Source organism: Nilaparvata lugens, chromosome 13 (assembly GCF_014356525.2).
Source record: "Nilaparvata lugens isolate BPH chromosome 13, ASM1435652v1, whole genome shotgun sequence".
NCBI classification, from domain to species: Eukaryota; Metazoa; Arthropoda; class Insecta; order Hemiptera; family Delphacidae; genus Nilaparvata; species Nilaparvata lugens.
The window spans coordinates 29,492,459-29,514,108 of record NC_052516.1 but is presented as its reverse complement, the minus strand read 5'-3'; the positions used below and the strand labels follow the sequence as shown (position 1 = coordinate 29,514,108).

The 21,650-nt window shown below is 33.6% G+C and overlaps 1 long non-coding RNA gene across 1 annotated transcript; it reads right to left on the bottom strand.

The window, feature by feature from the left end:
- On the bottom strand, positions 1 to 2,686 carry LOC120354074. The gene is made up of 3 exons (XR_005572816.1): positions 2,669 to 2,686; positions 778 to 913; positions 1 to 120 (listed from the first exon to the last, which is right to left on the bottom strand). It is a non-coding gene; the product is annotated as an uncharacterized LOC120354074 (long non-coding RNA).
- Positions 2,687 to 21,650: the final 18,964 nt, after the last annotated feature.

Below are 21,650 nucleotides of genomic sequence, written 5' to 3'. Positions count from 1 at the left end.
AACAATTTCAAAATTAGGGAATCATTTGCCGTGTATTTCTCTGGGCTTTGGACTGGCTTGAGTGGGAGACATGAGACACATTACGGCCAACGCAGCTGCTACGAAAACTACGTAGAAGAACTGTCCAAACAACAAAACAGAACAAACATTTTCAATACATTGATACAAATAGTTTTGATACATTTCTCAATTTTTCAATTTCAATTTCAATTTATTTATTCAAAATACAATGATGTCAATAAAAATCGTCTTATATATTGAAATTCCGTTAGCTATTATAAAAAATAGACTATATATTATTTCCAGTTGCCTATGTGAGAATACTTGATACTCCCACGTTTTCTGTTTCGGCTTAGCAGAACAGAAGATTCTCAATAATTTAGGTTCAAGATCGAATAGACGAATAACTTGAATAAATCAATGAACAAATAGAAACAGAGAAAATATCCTAAAAATTTTAATTAAAGAGGCTGTTGAGAGATTGCTTCTAGAGAACCGATGGTGAGCCTATCCTTGAAGCGTTAAAAAACTTGCAAACAACAATTTTCGGGAAAAACTAAAGTTCTTTGATATTGTCGACCGATACAAATAATGTAACAAATCAAGCAGGGAATATTCGAGCATAGATAAATTGGTTATATTTGATTCAACTATATCACATAGACAACTGCAAAGCACACAAAAATTCAAACCAAGCACAACTGAAAATTATCACAATCTTGTTCTCTATCCTAGGAAGACCCATAACCGAGTGCTCTGAATGAGTTTGGTACATACCTTCATAGTGATGATAGTATTGAAGATACGATCTGTCAATGTTGAGGATCTGCACGACAATCTCAGAAACTTCTTACTTTTTGAGTGTCGAGGTTGCCGTATTTATATCAAATTCAATGCTGGATTACCGCAGAGGCTGCAAATAATAATCAACAGTTCTTTTGTTCAGTTGATTGGAATCCTATTGAAAAATGATCAAATTCTGATTGAATATTGCATCAGCCAGCAATCTTGATCAGAATATCGATACTGTAAATGAATTCTTGTATTGGTTAGTCGGTAAGACTGCGAATAATCACTAGTTCTATTGTTCAGTTGATTGGAATCCTATTGAATGTTGATTGAATCCAATTGAAATCATGTTGAATGTTGCATCAGCCAGCACTCTTGATTAATGTCAATACTGTAAATGAATTCTTCTATCGGATTGTCTGAAAGGCTTCAAATAATCATCAGTTCTATTGTTCAGTTGATTGCAACCCCATTGAAAGTTGATTTACTTTCTGTTGAACTATGATTAAATTCATATTGAATGTTGCGTCAGCCAGCACTCTTGATTAATATCAATATTGCCAATGAATTCTTGTATTGGTTTGTCAGAAAGGCTGCGAATAATTGATAGTTCTATTGTTCAGTTGATTAGAATCATATTGAATGTTGATTGGATTCCTGGTGAATTCGTATCGTATGTTGCATCAGCCAGCAATCTTGATTAATGTCAATACTGCAAATTAATTCTTGTATTGGTTAGTCAGAAAGGCTTAAAATAATCATCAGTTCTATTGTTCAGTTGATTGGAATCCTATTGAAAGTTAATCAACTCTCTGTTGAATTCTGATTAAATTCATATTGAATGTTGCGTCAGCCAGCACTCTTGATTAGTATCAATATTGCCAATGAATTCTTGTATTGATTAGACAGAAAGGCTGCGAATAATTACTAGTTCTACTGTTTAGTTGATTAGAATCCTATTGAATGTTGATTAACTCTCTGTTGAATTATGATTCAATTCATATTGAATGTTGCATCAGCCAGCACTCTTGATTAATGTCAATACTGCGAATTAATTCTTGTATTGGCTAGTCAGAAAGGCTGTGAATAATCACTAGTTCTATTGTTCAGTTGATTGAAATCCTATTAAAAGTTGATTGTATTCCTGTTGAATTATGATTGAATTTCTATTGAATGTTGCATCAGCCAGCACTCTTGATTAATGTCAATACTGTAAATGAATTCTTCTATCGGATTGTCTGAAAGGCTTCAAATAATCATCAGTTCTATTGTTCAGTTGATTGGAATCCTATTGAGAGTTGATTTACTTTCTGTTGAATTATGATTAAATTCATATTGAATGTTGCGTCAGCCAGCACTCTTGATTAATGTCAATACTGTAAATGAATTCTTCTATCGGATTGTCTGAAAGGCTTCAAATAATCATCAGTTCTATTGTTCAGTTGATTGGAATCCTATTGAGAGTTGATTTACTTTCTGTTGAATTATGATTAAATTCATATTGAATGTTGCGTCAGCCATCACTGTTGATTAATGTCAATACTGTGAATATTTATTCTTGTATTAGTTAGTCAGGAAGGCTGTGAATAATCAGTAGTTTCATTGTTCAGTTGATTGAATTCCTATTGAATTTGGCTTCAGCCAAAACTCTTGATTAATGTAAATACAAAGGAAACGCTTCTCCTGTAACCAAAGCTACGAGAAAAAAACTTTATGAGAGTAAAGTTTAGATTTAAAATATTAATAATTACTGGAACTTCCAATTAGGAAGGGAACAGAATTCCAATTCCACATCTCTGTTGGAAATTATGAAGAGAGAGTTTATTTTCCAATCTTGATCAAAATAGAATTCCTTCAATCAGAACATAGGAATTTATACCTTTTAATGTTTGCAAAAAGATGAAATTTCGAGCAGTAATGTAGTGAAGCTGCTCCTTTTACTAAGTCAAGATTTACCCAGATAATGTCACTTTGAATAATGATTTCTGAGTATATAGGAGGTCTATGTAGAAGGAAATGCAAAAGAGTAGGTTATCCGTCTTGTTTCTCTGAAGCCAGACAGATTTACGCGCTGCTTTGCAAACGAATACTATTCGAGCAGTTCGCAGGATGATCGCGGGTCGCGCGAGAACAGAATGCGAACAGAGCGCGAGTTTGCCGAGCTCGTAGGGCGAACTAGCCAATAGCTACGCATGCGCGGATAACGTTTTCGTTTGATCAGTAACGATTTTTTATGTTGGAATATAAGATTATCAAAATCAATAATGATTAGTTAATTATCAAAATTATATAATATTGAATAACAGAACATTTTCAATAATATCAGAATATTGGCAATATAAAACTGAAATTCGATCTCCCAACCGACCCTCTCACTTTTTGAAACATTGACGAACATAACCTTTTATAATAAAACAAACATAAATGTACCATGAATATTTCTCCTGAAAGTGGAAGATTCTGCTAAATAAGTAGGTATTTTGAATTTTAATACTCTGTACAGAAGGCAAAAGATCAGTTATTACAATTATAAAATACTACCTGTAATCTATGTAAAATGCCTTCAGAGATGTCACAATACAAAGGAACGCAATAATCAATTATTGGAATTTTTTCAAAGATTTATTTGAAAGAGTTCGGACTTTGCAATGAATAAGATGTTTTCTCTTACTCCACCAATAAAATCGAGTCCACCCTTTTGAGGGTGATTACTATTATTTTATGATTATGATAATTATTATGATTTTATAATAAATACTATTCACCTATAAGGCCTTTCTGTGGCAGCTCTCCTAAATGGAGGAGATGTGGAGAAGATGAAGAAGGAAGAGAACTAATGGGAAAAGGGGGAGGAGAAGGATAGAATGCAAGTGACGTGTTTGCTGTGCTTCGTGTTGTTTTTGCATGTATCAGCAAATAAAACCGCACGGCACATATTCTGGCTGAGACAGCAAAGTGACACAAGCGAGTTAGTTGTTGTGAAGTATGAAGGAAATGCTTGAAGAAATGATCACTTTGAACGTAGATCAAATTTATCATTCATCAGTTTTCCCTATAATTTGAAAGTGTTTCAGTCATAAGGAACTGAAAAATAATCACTCCAATAGATTCGTAGATCAAATCTATCATAGATCAAATCCATCATTCAATAGTTTTTCCTATAACTTTAAAATGTTCCAGTCATAATTTCTTTCCAAGTATCAAATTTCTCTGCAACCTTGGGGGGGTCCATTGTCACTTCAGTTAGTTTCTCTGTGATTAGATGTCGAAAAACCGAAAATAACACGGTGTCTCTGTGATGTTCAAAGCTTGAGATTGTACATTGCTAGACAATTCCTTAATTTACTCATCTGTGGAAAAATATCACATCATTATAACTCAGAAGTCGGTCATTAGAACGAATCTAGAGAGTTCTAGTACAGAACAAATTATCCGTTCAGAATATTCAATTAAAAGAGTATGCTATATTAATACTACAATAAACTATAAATATCAAATATTCTGAAACATTTTATGGAACTTGCCAGAGTATAGGGAAAACTCTAATTGAGTTGTCAATTCATTTTCAACTCGAGACTACACAACTATCAACGAATTATTTCTTCATCAACAGGCATTCCACTTTTCACTGAACTAATCAAACTTTGAAAATGTCGCAAAAAATGACAATATTTCTCATGAATTGATGGTTGTTATTCCATTTCCCAATCAAGAGCATATTTATTCTGGAACTATCAGCAGGATAATGATGCTTGGTATTTCTAGAATTATTATCGAGTAGGCTACTATCCAATATATTCAAGTGACTACAATATGAATATATTCAATTAACTCAGTTCAATAAAGTAATTAATCATTAGGCTGGTGTAAGACCAAACGCACACGGATATCTATTGTGAGATCCACGTCATAATGACAGTGGATAAAGATAGGGAGACAGCGTTGCCGATTCTTTACTTTGTCACTGCCTCCTAAAGAAAGTAGTTGATACCAGTGAATCTGATGTAATATCAACTGTTCATTCTTGTTTGAAATAGTGAATTATATTCCATTCGTCAAGAAAAATATATCTGTCAATGTTTAAATAATAAACTTTCATTATTGGAATGAAATATTTTGTCAATTAATAATATTTCTACATTGTTGAAAAACGATCTTGCAACATCGCAGAGCTAGGAAAGGATAGCGTCATCTGCTTTATGGAATGTTAGACAGTGATAGCAACACCAATGATAATCAAATACTGCCATTATAACATGTACCGCTCTATAGTTCACGAACTCTCTTCATTCTTTCTTCTTCTTTTTTTCTCTTTTTATTATTACTTGATTCTATTTTGTTTAATAATTATTCTTATAATCAATTATTATTTTTTACGATTACTTCAATGATTATTTGTATTCTTTCATATTAATTGTATATATCTTCATTTTTTATCTTCTTGTATTCCAAATTGTATAATGTGTTGAAAATATTGTATTGTGTGAAGGAGGCAAAATGGGTTTATCCTGTTGTCTCCATTAATAAAATTATTATTATTATTATTATTATTATTATTATATTATTATTATTATTATTATTATTATTATTATATTATTATTATTATTATTAATTCTTATTAAAAATATAATAAGAAAATTTTAATAGATTCTCACTTCATGTATGATAGATATAAGATGATATCTTAGATAAGTACTTGATACCCCCACTACAATATCAGATGTGCCCCGTAAATTTGGTCTCTTAAAGACATAGTGTATTTGGTCTCTTAGAGACATGTGTATTCGGTCTCTTAAAGACATGTGTATTCGGTCTCTTAAAGACAGATTGATTATTAGAATATCCATGTAAAGATGTATTTTGTAATATTCTCTATATTATTCTCATTATTATAAGAGCAGTCAGTCAATCGCGTATCTTAGTTTTTAATTCCAAGACCCTCAAATCTCTAGAATTAGGATCACATTATTGATCAGATAAAAATCCGCAGATCTCAGGGTCTAGCACACAATTTCAACAACTAAGCCTTCTCCGACAAAATCATTTGTCACCAGGAGATCGGCTTAAAGTGTCTTCAATTACGTTCTACGTGAACTTTTATACACCTTATATATAGTTATTCAATTCAATTTCATTTATTGCCAATTAAGATATTCAAGACACAAACTCTTTATAATATTACATATCATAACAAATATAATTGAATAAACATGATTAATTACTCATTCATGTACTTGAATGATATAAAATATAAAATCTAGGCATCACCAGCAAAAAGAAACTCTTTGCCCGCTGGTGAGAGTTGCAAAACAGTGGAAGAAAAACATGATATTTCGAGATAATGCATAAAATTTAGGTTTGAATTAGAATAATAATTTCAGAATAAGCTTTAGAACAGTAGAATCATCAAAAATCAACATATTGTGCAGAGAAAAGACTATAAAATGAAAATAAAATAATAATTAAAATTGAATTGCTATATTTAAGGTGAAGAAAAAATAAAGTAAATTCGTATGGCTTTTGATGGTGGGGAGTCCCTTGCGGGAAAGTCCCACCGCCGCAATGGGCCTTACGACTGTCATACTTCATCCGGGACCGACAATTAACGTGCCCATCCGATAAAACTGAAGGTGAAGAAATATTCCCTCTTAATCCACTAATTGACGCTCTTTTTACTAGTTCTGGAAACCAAGTCAAAAAGTATTTTTCATTGATCAGTTTACTGCTTGTGTGAATTAGCTGCCTTCTGATCAATGAAAATCTTGTAGAATAAACTTGAAATTTCTCTGCTACAGTGATATATCTACATTATACTTCATCTCTGTATACCCGTATATAGAGACTGATGTTGCGTAATATATCTATGTGGAATGAGTTTGGAGTAACACAGTGGTTCACAAATAATATTAGCAACAGCGAGCAGCGAGGAGTGTGGCAAGTGCCTCATCAATCATAATCGCCAGTCTCGCTTCACAGCCATAAACTCGCTCCAATAACATCATCAACAACAGCAACAACAACAACTCCAACAACAACAAGAACAGCAACAGTTCACCAAGTTTAAGCTCTTTATGATATCGGTTGCCATTTTTCTGTTTTTGGCGGGAAAACAAGTCAAAGTTAACAAGAACTTTAGGAAGAGGGCGGTTTGATACCAGTACACATTTCCCACGTTTGGGGTGATGTGTTCAAAAATTTGATACTTGAACCACTTACAGCCATATGCTAACACTACGTTTAACTTAATCCACGTTTACTTGTAGATATGGTTACATTTATCATTATGTGTTTCATACGGGGTTTAAACGAACAGCTGACATTTCTCCGTTTAAACCTTAGACCAGTTATAGAATAAACACGCCCAATTGTATATTCATACTGGAAGTCGATGAAGCCAACATCTACTGCCATATCGCCCCATCGTGACGTCATCATCGGATAGAAAACTTTTCTGTAGAGTTTGTTTACATTGTTTTCCATAGCAGATTGTGTCTATTTTAGCGGGAGCGCAGCGGGAGTTTACCATTTTCATAGATAATAATTTACTTCTATCTGAAATAGACACAATCCAAAAGTTTTCTATCCGATGCTGACGTCACGATGGGGCGATATGGCCAGTAGATGTTGGCTTCAGAGGCTAGACTTCCCAGCGTGTCTATTCTATAACTGGTCTAAGGTTTGAACCAAGGTACCTAGAATACATTGTATTCCTTACCATGTATTCTAGGTAGATTGGTTTAAACTTATCAATCTTAAAAATCTTACAAATAATGTTAGTAATGACTTCATTCCTGGACTCATAATGAAGAAAACAGAAACGGGATAGGACTCAAAATGAGCAATACAGGAATAGGATAGGAAGATGGAAAACATTAGATAAATGAATGAGGTGAGGTAGGGAGTGAGCACCAATAAGAGAAAGACGGAGAAGAGAAAAAAGTGTGAGAGGTGATAAGGGAAAGGAGAGGAAGAAGAATTTAGAAAATTGGTCGATGACAAAGGAGAGGTAGGAAGATAGATCAGGAGGAAGGGGAATGAAAAGTGTTGTGGGAAAAATTATGAGATAGGAAAAAAGGAGAAGAAGAATAAAAAGTAAAAAATCGGAAGATAATGGGAGGTAAGCAAGTATAACTAGGCGGAAATTAGGAGACAAGTTAAGAATAAAAGGAGAAAAATATCAATATTGATAGGAAGGGTATCAAGTGGGGAAAAATGGGGGAAGGATAGAAGGATTGATAATTCTAAGAGTTAGAAGAGTTTGAATGTGGAGAAGAGAGAGAGGGTTATAAAAATTGAGAGAAATTGAAAAATCTGGTGTGGCGCACTCACACAGCTTTCCTTGCCGTTATGAGAATTGATCACCTGACGCTAGTGTTCACGCGCATCTTAAGTCTAATCTAAGATCAAGATCTAAGCCAGCTGGTGACAGGGCAATAACGCTGGAGACACACGAGGTCTGCTATCTCTTCATAGTGGATGATTTAATAGAATCAACAGTTGGCAACAGTTTGTAATTGGCTAATCTCATTTTCTCGAATTTTGAGCTTATTTTCAATTTTAGGTGAAAATGTTGCAGGACATTAATTGTAGAGATTTCCATGCTCAATCTTTTCCACTCGAAATTTTCTGTTTAAATTCTATCTGAAGCCTGATAATTGAGAATCTAAAATCAAACTTAGCATAGATGGGGCGGTGCTCCTGAAATGTTTACAGATATGAGACTTGTGGCAGTCTTTAGAGCTTATCAATGAATTTTTTAGGTATAAATTTGATCAAAATCGTTGGAGCCGTTTTTGAGAAAATCGCGAAAAACCCTGTTTTTGACAACATTTTCTCCATTTCAGCCGCCATCTTGAATTGCATTTGATCAAAATTGTTCGTGTCGGATCCTTATATTGTAAGGACCTTAAGTTCCAAATTTCCAGTCATTCCAATACCCAGAGACCACTTTTTTGGACTCAGGGTACCTTGAAACGTATAGAAATTTAGAAATTGGGGTACCTTAATTTCTTCGGAAAGCAATACTTTCCTTGCACACACACACACACACACACACACACACACACACACACACACACACACACACACACACACACACACACACACACACACTAATAGGGCAAGTAATAGGGCAAGGAAAGTGAAAAGACAGAAGTTGTAGTAGGAGGAGAAGGAATATGAGTGAGGAAAAACAACACAAAATATTCTCAATAAGGGTAGTAGAATCGAACAAAAGAGCAATAATAATTAACATATGAGAGATAAATGTGGAATGTAGAAGGAAATTGAAAGAACAAAAGGATTGAAAGAATGAAGGAGAAAAAAATGAATTGTATTGTGAATAATGATCATAATTCAAAGGACCAATAATAATTACATATGAGAGATGAATGTGGAATTAGAAGGAAATTGAAAAGATCTAGGGAAAGAGAGAAGAAAGAAGAAGAGGGAAAAGAAATTGTATTGTGAATAATGATCATAATTCAAAGGACCAATAATAATTACATATGAGAGATAAATGTGGAATGTAGAAGGAAATTGAAAGAACAAAAGGATTGAAAGAATGAAGGAGAAAAAAATGAATTGTATTGTGAATAATGATCATAATTCAAAGGACCAATAATAATTACATATGAGAGATAAATGTGGAATGTAGAAGGAAATTGAAAGAACAAAAGGATTGAAAGAATGAAGGAGAAAAAAATGAATTGTATTGTGAATAATGATCATAATTCAAAGGACCAATAATAATTACATATGAGAGATAAATGTGGAATGTAGAAGGAAATTGAAAGAACAAAAGGATTGAAAGAATGAAGGAGAAAAAAATGAATTGTATTGTGAATAATGATCATAATTCAAAGGACCAATAATAATTACATATGAGAGATAAATGTGGAATGTAGAAGGAAATTGAAAGAACAAAAGGATTGAAAGAATGAAGGAGAAAAAAATGAATTGTATTGTGAATAATGATCATAATTCAAAGGACCAATAATAATTACATATGAGAGATAAATGTGGAATGTAGAAGGAAATTGAAAGAACAAAAGGATTGAAAGAATGAAGGAGAAAAAAATGAATTGTATTGTGAATAATGATCATAATTCAAAGGACCAATAATAATTACATATGAGAGATAAATGTGGAATGTAGAAGGAAATTGAAAGAACAAAAGGATTGAAAGAATGAAGGAGAAAAAAATGAATTGTATTGTGAATAATGATCATAATTCAAAGGACCAATAATAATTACATATGAGAGATAAATGTGGAATGTAGAAGGAAATTGAAAGAACAAAAGGATTGAAAGAATGAAGGAGAAAAAAATGAATTGTATTGTGAATAATGATCATAATTCAAAGGACCAATAATAATTACATATGAGAGATAAATGTGGAATGTAGAAGGAAATTGAAAGAACAAAAGGATTGAAAGAATGAAGGAGAAAAAAATGAATTGTATTGTGAATAATGATCATAATTCAAAGGACCAATAATAATTACATATGAGAGATAAATGTGGAATGTAGAAGGAAATTGAAAGAACAAAAGGATTGAAAGAATTTTCGGAGATGGTGATATCCTAGTAGTCGATCCTTGATAAAACCTATATCAAAGAGAAAATGTATCTTATCTTGCAGCCTATGTGGGAGAGAATGTATCTTATCGAGATGCAATATTCCTAATAGGGCCATCTTATCAAGTTATTCTCGGTTTCGTTCCACGGAGATATTTCAAATCTCTAGGATAATCTCTATTGAAGGAATGCTCTACTGGCTCACCTCTATAATACGAGCTACAATATTCTAACATTGTATTGTTCACTATCATCTCTCAAATCAAGCCAGTGAGTAGGTTCATCTCATCAAGTTTTTCTCAGATTTGTTCTTCAGAGTTATCTTAGAGCTCTAGGATATCCCCTATAGAACGAATGATTTCGTGAATAACCTCAATAGAACGAACTACCATACTCCAAGTTTAAATTTATCTAAATCTAACGATTCATGAATAAAGATTCTACCACAACTATTTGATTCACGAAATTGATTATCTCAACGGTTCTAACCTCTATAGAACGAATACTTTTGTGGCCAACCTCGATAATACGAACTACTGTTCACTAGGTCTGAGTTTGAATCATTTCTCAATCCGTTTTCTACCATCATTGTTCGTCTCATAAAGTAATCTCAAAGTTCTTTAGAACCAGTATAATCTCTATAGAAGAAATAATAATGTGGCCAACATTGGACGGTAGTATAAATTAGTATTGGAACCCTTTGGCTCAAGCCAGTGGTACTTTCTCTGGAAGATATGTTGTGTTAAATTATTGAATACATTATATGACACTGAGGTTGAATAAATCGAAAACTCGCATTTCTCAATTGACAATTGATTTTATTACATTGTTTCAATCAAACACACACAAAACAAGTTCAAGCATTGAAACAATTTCAAAATTAGGGAATCATTTGCCGTGTATTTCTCTGGGCTTTGGACTGGCTTGAGTGGGAGACATGAGACACATTACGGCCAACGCAGCTGCTACGAAAACTACGTAGAAGAACTGTCCAAACAACAAAACAGAACAAACATTTTCAATACATTGATACAAATAGTTTTGATACATTTCTCAATTTTTCAATTTCAATTTCAATTTATTTATTCAAAATACAATGATGTCAATAAAAATCGTCTTATATATTGAAATTCCGTTAGCTATTATAAAAAATAGACTATATATTATTTCCAGTTGCCTATGTGAGAATACTTGATAGAATACTTGATACTCCCACGTTTTCTGTTTCGGCTTAGCAGAACAGAAGATTCTCAATAATTTAGGTTCAAGATCGAATAGACGAATAACTTGAATAAATCAATGAACAAATAGAAACAGAGAAAATATCCTAAAAATTTTAATTAAAGAGGCTGTTGAGAGATTGCTTCTAGAGAACCGATGGTGAGCCTATCCTTGAAGCGTTAAAAGACTTGCAAACAACAATTTTTGGGAAAACTAAAGTAACCATACAAATAATGTAACAAATCAAGCAGGGAATATTCGAGAATAGATAAATTGGTTATATTTGATTCAACTATATCACATAGACAACTGCAAAGCACACAAAAATTCAAACCAAGCACAACTTTAGTCAACATTCACTGCAAACCGTCAGTGTTCCAAGTCAATGCTTCCCATTGCAACAATGCTGATAGCTTGAGAATGAGTTGATAGTTGAATACTGCCTAGAGACATTAATAGCCTTGAAGCGCTGCCTGCTTCTCGACAACAACGCGCATTAATATTATTGCAATATTTAATCCTCAGAACAGCTATAACCTGACGTTAACTACTGCGCTAATTGATAGACTCACTTCGCTCGCCTGTGTATCGAATCTCAACTTCTAGAGCTATCGAATAATTCATTTTGAAACGTGACAGAAGAATGCTTAATCTAAGAGAACTGAGAACAAAATTACGAAAGCTATGATATACAAACAAATGTGAGGAATAATTTACTGGGAAACGTGAAAAAAGTAGGCCTACTTATGCTCAATCAAAGAGGAAGAAGAAAACAATAACGGAAGCAAAAAACAAATGTAAGGAATAATATTCACTAGGGAACTTTAAAAAAGAAGAAAATTAGGAAACCTATGAAACACAAACAACAAGGGATGTGGGATAAGGAGAGATGGGATAGAGCGCAATATTCAATCCTCAGAACATCTATAACCTGACGTTAACTACTGCGCTAATTGATAGACTCGCTTCGCTCGCCTGTGTATGGAATCTCAACTTCCCGAGCTATCGAGTAACTCATTTGGAGATGTGACAGAAGAATGCTCAATCTGAGAACAAAAAAAGAAAATTACGAAAGTTTTGGAATACATACAAATGTAAGGAATAATTCACTAGGAAACGTAAAAAAGTAGGCCTACTTATGCTCAATCAAAGAGGAAGAAGAAAAAAATTACGGAAGCTATGAAATACAAACAAATGTAAGGAATAATATTCACTAGGAAACTTTAAAAAAGAAGAAAAATAGGAAACCTATGAAACACAAACAACAAGGAATGTGGGATAAATAAATCACTTTTCAAATCACTTTTTTATTTTGACATCATAAATGACACTTTACATTATATAACATTTTGTAGATTAATAAACTTATCCAACTAGGATTCAACAAAACAAAATGAATTTTGTTACTATCATACAAAATCACTATAATTTATTAGTCAAAACAAAAATACTACTTGCTAAATTATAAAAAATTTGTTTGCAAGTAGGAGTTTCTTGTGAAAAAATTTTTAAGGAGAGATGGGATAGAGCGAAAGAGAGAGAGTGAGTAGTGGATGAAGACACAAAAGAAGGAGAGAAGAAGAAGAAGAGAAGAAGAAGAAGAAGAGAAGAAGAAGAAGAGAAGAAGAAGAAGAAAAAGAAGAAGATGAAGAAGTAGAAGAAGAAGAAGAAGAAGAAGAAGAAAAAGAAGAAGAAGAAGAAGAAGAGAAGAAGAAGAAGAGAAGAAGAAGAAGAAGAGAAGAAGAAGAAGAGAAGAAGAAGAAGAGAAGAAGAAGAAGAAAAAGAAGAAGAAGAAGAAGAGAAGAAGAAGGGAAGAAGAAGAAGAAGAAGAAGAAAAAGAAGAAGATGAAGAAGTAGAAGAAGAAGAAGATGAAGATGAAGAAGTAGAAGAAGAAGAAGAAGAAGAAGAAGAGAAGAAGAAGAAGAAGAAGAAGAAGAAGAAGAAGAAGAAGAAGAAGAAGAAGAGAAGAAGAAGAAGAAGAAGAAGGAGAGGAAGAAGAAGAAGAAGAAGAAGAAGAAAAAGAAGAAGAAGAAGAAGAAGAAGAAGAAGATGAAGAAGTAGAAGAAGAAGAAGAGCAAGGATAACAGTCTAGGACAACAAAGTGAGAACAAGAGGAACACGAAGATCAGTAAGAACAAGAAAAACAAAACCAACTGAAAAACGCTGAAAAATGAGCATAGGATAGAAAAAATAAAGAGCATCGAGGAAAACCTAGAACTTGGAAAGCAGCAACAACTGGAAAAGTGAGGAAAAGTCACACAAGATAAAGGAGTGGAATAAGTAGGTCTACTGTGACATCAACTTCAAACTGGCAGCGGGGCTCATTCATGGCTTCAAAGGTGCCCATTGAACCGATGCTGACAGGGTGTCGTGAATCAGTGAGAGTAGCCCAGCTCCCATGAAACCGAATCTAGGTGGCTGAGGTTTATTCCCTCAAGAAGCAACTTTACCAAATTGAGTTTTGGCGACGAGACAAAGACAAATTTGTCCTCTTTCTGTTTCTAATAGCTTTTTCGGCCATCTCCTCTCCTCCTCATAATCCTCATCCTTCTCCTCCTTCCCCTCCTCCTCATCACACCTCTTTCAACTCCATTTTTCTTTGTCATTTGTTTCCATTTTGTGACATTCCGCTGGTTTAGTCAGCACCTTGTGTTCTGTTGTCAACTATAGGTGCAACGGAAATTTCAGTGTGTTTTTGATTTTTGATGAAATCTCGATATTTTATGTCGGTGGAACATTTGTGATTCATAAATAAATGTAGTTTGGAATGTCAATGGGATTTTCATATTTTGTGACTAAGAGATTCATAGATCAATAGAGCTTCAAATATCGGTGGGATATGAAGAACCAAGGTCTATAAATACAGGTCATGACACGATCCCATGATGCATTGCAAAATCACCATTTTGTGTGGTTCTAGTTCACCAATTTTCAAATTTATCAGCTGTTATCATTATAGATTGAACAACATTTGTGTTATTTTGTAATATTTTTCAAGAAATTGCTTGGCTTTGAATTGGAAAATAAACTCTTACGAGAGGATAAAATTATTCAGATTCCAACCGGGAACTGAATTGTTGATTTTTAGGTTCAATTGATTGGGAACTGTCAACTGTTTTTGAGGTTGGCCTCTAATCCCAATGCCTTATGAATCATAACATGTCACAAGAGTAAAAAAAATTCAATTATGGATGAATTAATTATTGAACCATCGTTATTGAAATTTAATTATTAAAAAATCGAAAACCTGAACTTACATATTATCTACAACAGAATATTGTTTTTAAAATGCATAATGCATGATTTTGTTACGAGCTAATTGAATCAGATATGATTTTCAAATGTAACGCCGTAAAAACCACACAAAATGGCCGTTCCATAAGGAACACGGGTGTCTGGACCTGGATTCTATAGACCTTGGAAGACCTTTCCAGATTTGTGGATAAATGGAGTTTAAAATCCGGTGAGATATGAGGATCTTTTCAGATTATGAGAATCATGGATCAATGAAGTTTGACATGTTGGTGGGACTTTTGAGATTATGAGATTCATAGATCAATAAAGTTTGAAATATAGGTGGGTCATGAAGAGCTATTGATACTTCAGGATCAATAAAGTTTGAAATTTTAATGTAACATGGAATGATTTCTTAGTTATGATGGATGATGGAGTCTCATGTCGTATAAATTCCATAGGTTTTCAAAATTCTTAGAAAATGTTTGTAAGTTGTGATGAGATAAATTGCCAGTCGTGTTGGGCGACATTCTTATGTGGTGCAGTATTTTTGACATATACTGGAGCGGTTGCTAAAATCCCTACTTTGCAAATAAATTTGCAAAAAGCTAAGGCCGTCCGGCTCACAAATATGCTGGGTTCAGACCACAGCTCTAGCTCAGTAGTAGATGCATGAATATTCCAAATATAATGAATCACCATAGGGTTCAATGACTGGTGACCAATAATTCTTACCGCTGCTTCCGTGAAGTTATGGAAGAATACCAATAAGGAAGTCAAAAAGATAGTTGGTGACTGATTATCAGTAACCATATATTCAATCGAGAATGATGAAGATCAACAATGGTTTTTCTAGTTGATTTTTAAAAGGGGATTGGCTTGATGCTTTAACATAAATTAATTGGAAGAAAGAACCCTAATCTCCATGTGCTCCTCACAGGTCGAGATCACAAGCCAGTGACAGTGATTTTCAGAAAAATTTCATCTCTTCCTTTAACGATTTATAAGCTTTCTTCTGATTGGCTTTCTAATCTTAGTAAGACGTGATGTAATTGGTTACTTAAGATTCAGGGTTTCTCTAACTTTGTTATACAGAGATAAATAAAGTTTCTAAATAAATAAATTAGGTAATAGCCTGAGAGTATTCCAATAAATAAATCTCGATATATAATGCTATAATACGATATACATTTAATTTTTTATGTGAGTTTTGTGTACTCTTGGTTTTCATACTTTTTTAGATTTCAATAAATACTCGTGTAACAATAATAGTTGTCCTCATCTATTTACATAAACCTTCCCTAGTATATATAATATATATTTTATGAGTAAAAAATATAATTCAATTCGTATTAATTGATTGAGCAATCAGCTGATTTGTTAGTTATCGATTCAATAAACTGTCGATTGATCCTGGATCGATTGATGTATTAAATCAAAACAAAGGATTCTAACCTCAAAATGTACATGCAAACTTTTATTTTTTATAATCTGCCAATAATAAACAAGCCGCTTTATAATTTTATTTCTGCCAAAGAATTCTCATTATTGTTTAATTACAATTTTGCATGGTTCTCTTATCGCTCAATAGATAACATGATTACTTTTATCATAAATAACATTCGATTTTACTTGAGCGGTACCTTGACTAGGCTATCTATTCTTTCCATTTTACAATTCTACTAAAGCTCAGTTGTTTATTTCAAAAGTATTTTATGGTGCTACAACTCCACGTCACAAAGTTATGCGAGATCATGAATTCATTCTTGAATTGCATAGACCAGAAGAGAACAACAAATTTTATTTTGTGCGAATTCCATAGTTCTCTAGTTTAGTCTATATCCAGCAATCCAAAAACCTTCTTGAAAACTCTGCACTATGGCAGTATGTCTAGAAAAATTCATTAGCCTGCTTTTGATTTTACTCGTAATATTACTCAGAGTAATGTAGAGATATTCTAACAGCGCTTTTAGTATCAAAGATGATCTTGATAGAAAACAAGGGATTAGTGAGGTCCACGTTATAATGATAGTGTTTGATTAGAAATGTTATTACTATCCTTGTCTGTCATTCAACAAAGCAGATAACGCTATCTCTCTCTCGCTTTGCTCTGTTTCCAGATCGGCTTTTGACAAACTAGAATTAATAATTATTCGAAAAATATTTCATCTCAATTATGAAAATTCATTATGAAATTATTGAAAAGTATAATTTCTTGCTTAATAAAATATGAATGATCATTTCATCACGAGGTTGAACAATTAATATTACATTAATAAACCTGAATCAGCTACGGTACCTTCAAGAAGGCATTGACTAGACAGTGAGGATTGGCAACGTTGTTCTCCTATCTTTCTCCACTGCCATTATAACTTGAACCTCACTATACAAAGTCCTGAATCAATTAAAAACACAAATTTTCATTTTGAGTAAACGCAAAACTTACTATAGAGGGCTTGAGTTTATTTAACAGGAATAATTACAAGATTTGACTGGATTCTGGAGGAATCGATTTCAGTCGCTATTCTGGGAAAATATGTGAACCCACTGTTATAACTTTTCATGTTAACGGATAACTGATCCAGGAATTCATGACGAGCAGTTAAAAAATCGTGAATACATAATAGGTCTCTAAAGTGAGAATATTTTTTTGATCAAATCTTGAGAAAGTTCAATTGAAAGAGTAGTAAGTATTCCACAGTAGTAGTATCCCATACATAAGATAGAGGAGTACTAATCATAGGAGAGGATAAAGAGGAAGCCGAAAAAAGCAGAAGGACAAACAGAAAGAGAAGCCTGAAGATAAACAGATAGAGAAGAAGAAGAAGAAGAAGGAGAAGAGAAGCATTGTTAAGTTTGACTGCTGTTAAGGTGCATGAAGTACCCACTCCACTCGGCTCAAGGGAAACTTGATCATACGACCTGACAGATATCTAGTTGAGAATGATTTTGTCTCACTCTTATTCTCCGAGAAATTCCATATCCTTGATCTGTCTCCCTTCATACCCCCACTACCCACTACCCAAAATATATATCACTCGAAGAATGATCCATTCTAAGAATAACTATTCCGGGATCATTCTCAGAATTTTATCAAGAATAACCATTCTAAGAAGATTTGTATCAACCTAACAGGTTCTTCTTCTTCTGCTAGTGCATATTTTTTCCGAATATTGGCGATCAGCGTGACTATGGATATCTTATCTACAGTCATCTCTGTTGTAGTTTTGGAGAACAAGGTATGCAGGTTTTTCAGCCATGACAGGTTCATCATTCAATTAATTAACTATTTATCTTTTCATCTCTCTTAAGGTGCGTACAGACTTTCGCTCTGCTCCACAACCGAACGTCACTCGAGCAGAGCGATTGATGATCGACTCTTGGAGCAAGAGTGGACGCGAGACATCTCCCGTAACATCTCCCGTAACGTTCATGATCGGTGCGAGTACAGTGCGGGGGCGGAGTGATTGCGGTGCGATGGCGGAACGAGGGCGGAGCGTGCGCGGAGCGGGTTGGAGGCGCGTATATCTGTACGCAGCTCTATTTATACATTGATGGATCAATATCATTCTCAATTATGAATGATTGGGAAAGAAACAACAGGCTCAAAGCCCAAAACTGTTCCTTTCCAAAATTTAGATAGAAATTGTCCAAAAACAGGTTATGTTTACACATCATGATTTTTATCCAATTTTGAGACCAAAATATATATAAACTGGGAATTTAGAATTTATAAAAGTTGAAAACCAAATTAAATAAGAATCCATTCCCTCAAACTTATTACCAGGTGAAAGCCCACATTATATTGTTGCGGGTTTCTACACTAATAAAACACTTGAGGCGATTTATACTGATTAGCTTTATCAATATAATAACACTATATCAAACAATACATAACTATAATCTGAAATCTGTGAGTACAGATCGGAAGAGAAAAACTAAGGATATCTTGTCTATTCTCCTTCCAAATTCAGATAACATTGAATTATAATAGTCCGGGTTATTATTTTACTTTTCCAAATTCAGTCAATTCCACTCAAAAACAAAGTAAAGTGAGAATTATTTTGAATTTTCACCGACTATTCATCTGTTATGAGGTTGAATGTGAGTCAGGTCTTGTATACGTTATTACAAACGTTATAATATTGTGATAATTTCCAGTATCGTGTTAATTACAAATGATGGATACCACCATGGAGAAACAATAACGTAAGTAGATATCCCATGGTATAGGGTGTTTATGTTGCAACTTTTACTGTTATCTCAAGCCGATTACTGTCGATTATTGTCTATTTTTACAGTTTTTTTGGTGTGAGAGTGTATGAACGGCACAGTATGAGAGACTACGAGCGTCACACAGCTTCACGGGAAAGAACTACGTTAACTATCGGCTTGAGATAACAGTAAAAGTTGCGACATAAACGTCCTATACCATGGGATATCTACTTACGCTATTGTTTCTCTATGATACCACTGATCAATCATATAATGTTACACGTGGTTTCAGTTCAACACAGACACGTTAGACTGTAGTATAAATTTGAAAAGGGACAGTTTTAGGCGAGAGAATATGTTGGCTCTCAATATATCATTTCTATAGGAGATATCAAATAATAAACTTACAGTATGCCTATAATTCTTCAATATCAATTTTTCTCAAATTTATCTCTTTTATTGGTTTTTATAGTTCTCTCTTTTATAGTATCTCTTTTATAGTTCGATTTTCTTAGACATTTTTCTTTCTTAGATTAGGTTAACGAGAACCAGTAGAAAATTCTGAATTCCTAATCGTCCAATATTCTAGTCACTAAAAACAGCAGAAGATAGCCTTGTGCTATTCCTTTAGATAAGTAACGGTTACATAGTACGAAATAGTTTAAGTCTTGTAGTTGTTCACTTCACAAAATTATCAGTCTTTAATTATTTTCACAAAGTACATTTTTAAATTTCACTACTAAACTATTTCGTACTATGTAACCTTTACTTATCTAAATTTGGGAGAGGAATAGCACAAGGTTACCTTATTTTTTCTCTACCTATCATTTCGATGATGTAAATTGTATGAATCAATAAAGAATAAAACAAAATAAAGAATAAAAGTAGGTATTAGTAGAGTAATACTCTAACAACAATGAATTAAACAGTAATATTATCGAGCAGTTCTTTTCCCTGGTTCAAAATCCAGCTGATTTTCTCTGAGAGATGAGTGTTATCCCGAACGTGCGAGAGTTAATACCAGAATTTTTCAGCTGTCAATTGTAATTATTGAGAGATAAGAGCAACTAGGGCAATAATAATGCATGAATTTTCGTGGAACACACAGCACTTCGTTTCCAATCTGAATTTCGAAATTCGCTTCCTCTCCAGTGAGATTCATTTCAATCTGTCAGTATTCCCAATGGATAACATAGATGCTTCCCGTTCATCCAATGCTGGTATTTTGGAGTGGATCTCACTGTCCATGTATCTATCAGACAGACAGAATAATTTGAACACTGATAAAACAGACTCGTTAATCATCATCAAATAGGCGCCGGCTATTCATATCTCACAGACTTACTCATTCTCTCTCTCTCTCTCTCTCTGTCTCTCTTGCGATCTCTTCCTCTCTCTCACTCACTCTATCTCACACTTTCTCTTTCACACCCTCTCCCACACACACACAATCACTCTCTCTCTTCTTCTCACTGTCTCTCACTCTCTCTCACACACTTCTCTCTCTCTCCTACTCTCACTCACACTATCACTCTCACTCTCACTCTCACTCACACTATCACTCTCACTCTCATTCTCACTCTCTCTCTCCATCACAACCCGGTCGTGTGTTAATGGGAAGGATATTTTATATCCTTCTTAGAGAATCGACAATAAATTATTTGTTGAAACACCACCGATTTATGAAGTTACATCACATTATTATATGTATTAACGTTATTCTGATTGCATTCAATCTTTATTATCATTGATTAATTGTTTATACCACGGGTCTCCAACCTTTTTTATCCAAGGGCCACATTGTTAATTCTTGGGAGGCTTAGAGAGCCAATAACAAAAATGTACGTGGAATTTGACTTGTGGGGACACACACGACGGGGATTTGGGGGGTGAAATATTATTATATTTTCATTAGAATAATATGAGGAGTTTTAAGTACGCTTAATTAAAACACAGGAAGAAACAAACCAATTCATTTCATTTTAATACAAAGTCCAATTTATTGAGTGTAAAAAGGTCATAAGAGAACTTGACACTATACGAATTTACAAAAAGTTACCAAGCTAAAAGAGAATACTTATTTTTAGTGAGAAGATTGCATTTGGTTTCCACTTCAAATGTCCGCCCATTTAGGATCAAACTTTGTGGTTCCGATCATTAAAATTGATTACAAATGTTCATCTGACAAAGAAGATCTGTATTTGAATTCAACAAACATCATTGAAAATGTCTGCTGACACTAAGGTAGATCCAAGAAGCTGCTTGTTTATAGCTAATTTTACACTAATTAAGAAATGTATTTATTTATTTACATACAAAATAATACAAATTACATACAAAATTTACATACAAATGAGTGGCTAGTAAGAGAAGAGTACTGAACTCACAGTTGTCAAAAATGTGAATAAATAATATTTTAAAAAATCTGTTGCTATAACTCTCGGCGGGCCGGACAAAATCCATCCGCGGGCCGGATGTGGACCGCGGGCCGTACGTTGGAGAGCCCTGGTTTATACTTTGTAAAATTTGTTGAATAATAAGCATTACCGTCATTCAATGTAAATTAGTGTATAAGCAAGTAAACATTGTAACATACATAAATAAAGAAATCT